This window comes from Nannospalax galili, unplaced genomic scaffold, assembly GCF_000622305.1.
Source record: "Nannospalax galili isolate Female #2095 unplaced genomic scaffold, S.galili_v1.0 scaffold240, whole genome shotgun sequence".
In the NCBI taxonomy this organism is placed as follows: Eukaryota; Metazoa; Chordata; class Mammalia; order Rodentia; family Spalacidae; genus Nannospalax; species Nannospalax galili.
This window is the reverse complement of record NW_008345970.1, coordinates 86,263-88,244: the sequence shown is the minus strand read 5'-3', so window position 1 is coordinate 88,244 and position 1,982 is coordinate 86,263. Positions and strand designations below refer to the sequence as shown.

Below are 1,982 nucleotides of genomic sequence, written 5' to 3'. Positions count from 1 at the left end.
ATGTTTGTGGCTTTCCTCTTGTTAGCGGGGCTGAGGGTTGCCCCGGAAGGAGTTTAAAGGTGGCAAAGATTTGCCATCTCTGTCATATTTAGATTTACAATCTCTTTTCCAGTGAAAGCCCCTTTTACAGCAAGGACAGAGGGTTTTAGGGGGTTGAGTGGCAGCAAAGCCATTTTGGGGGCAATTTTCTTTCCAGTGTCCAGTTTCTCCACATTTAAAGCATTTTGAGTTGGGTTGGGTTGCAACTACAAAGGCTTGGGCAAGGGAGGAGGCCTGGTACGTGGCAGTCCCAATGTCATGGGTGGCCATAATCCATCTGCCATAAATTTCCAACCGCCTTCCAGTCCCTCCAGTCGCCACGTCCGAGACCACCTCTCCAGTCAACACCGTCTCCTTGCAGTTAGCTCCACACTGCCCATCAAGATGACCTCCCAGATCCGTCAGAATTATTCCACCAAGGTGGAGGCTGCGGACAACCGCCTGGTCAACCTACACCTGCAGGCCTCCTACACCTACCTCTCCCTGGGCTACTATTTCGACCAGAATAACGTGGCTCTGGAGGGCATGGGCCACTTCTTCCATGAGTTGGCCGAGGAGAAGCGCGAGGGTGTGGAGTGGCTGCTCATGTTGCAGAACCAGCGTGGCGGCCACACGCTCTTCCATGATGTGCAGAAACCAGTTCAGGATGAGTAGGGTAAAACCCAGGAGGCCATGGAAGCTGCCTTGGCCCTGGAGAAGAACCTGAACCAGGCCCTCCTGGATCTTCACGCCCTAGGTTCTTCCCACACAGACTCCCATCTCTGTGACTTCCTGGAGAACCACTTCCTGGATGAGGAGGTGAAGCTCATCAAGAAGATGGGAGAGCACCTGACCAACCTCTGCAGGCTGGCTGGGCCCCAGCCTTCTCAGGCTGCATGCCTCAGCCATCACTGGGCGAGTATCTGTTTGAGCGGCTCACCCTCAAGCATGACTAGGTCTCCATGCATTCCAGGGGGCACCATCCTCTGCCCTGCACTGCTGGCCTCCAGACCTCCGCCTGATCCTCTCCAGGCACTAGGCAGCTTTGAAACGCCCTGGAGCCCCTCCTAAGCCTTGGACCAACTGAAAATAAAGCTATTTTGAAAGAGCAAAAAGAAAAAAACTTATATGAAGATCCCTTAGAACTTTGGGGATTTTTGTTTCTAGGTGTTAAGAGATAGAAAAGGAAAGTGGGGTGAAATGCTGATTTCTAAGGGAACATGCCTGGGATCAAAATCTCAGGTGATTCCACTCAGGCCACAGCGCAAGCCTGCCCACAAGTTTAAGAGATTGGCGACTGCTCTAAGAGCATTTAACTTGTCGTTGCATTACCGATTTTTGTATTAGAAAGATGTATAGATAGGAGGTGTGTCTACACCCGTGCAGGCAGTCGGAGTCCATTAAGAGGACTAAGAGCCTTCAGCTAACATCAAGGAGTAGCCTTGACCAGAAAGCCTCAGTTGCTTTTTTGTCTTTAACGGTCCCACATGAAGACTCAGACCAAAAATAAAAGGAGGAAAAGAGGGGAGACTGCCAGTCCCCAAGGGTGGGGTGGCTTGGAGGCAAAGCTGCCTTTTACCTCCTGATGGGAGGTGATAGGAAAAAGAGATTGCCGATCCGCAAAGGTGGGGATGGCTTAAAGGCAAAGCTGCCTTTACCCTCCTGGCGGGAGGTGATAGGAGAAAGATTGCCGATGCCCTCCTGATGGGAGGGATACTCACGAACTCTGTGCATTCCAGGAGCCCCAAGTTGGACGCCAGCTGTGGGAGGCTCGGGCCAGCTGCAGGAGGCTCTCCCTTTCTTCACGGGTCATTGGCCACTGGCCCACGAGGGCAGGGAGAACCGAAGTGGCGAACGGGGTCAGGACGGCCAGTGAGCGCTGATGGAAGACAGCCCTTCTGGGGAGACTGGTCGCAGGTGCAGTGAGACAGCAATGATACAGCTCCAGACACAGTGAAAACAGC

The 1,982-nt window shown here is 52.9% G+C and overlaps 1 pseudogene; it reads left to right on the top strand.

The window, feature by feature from the left end:
- The first annotated feature begins 388 nt into the window (after positions 1-388).
- LOC103741407 lies at positions 389-1,117 on the top strand (annotated as a pseudogene).
- Positions 1,118-1,982: the final 865 nt, after the last annotated feature.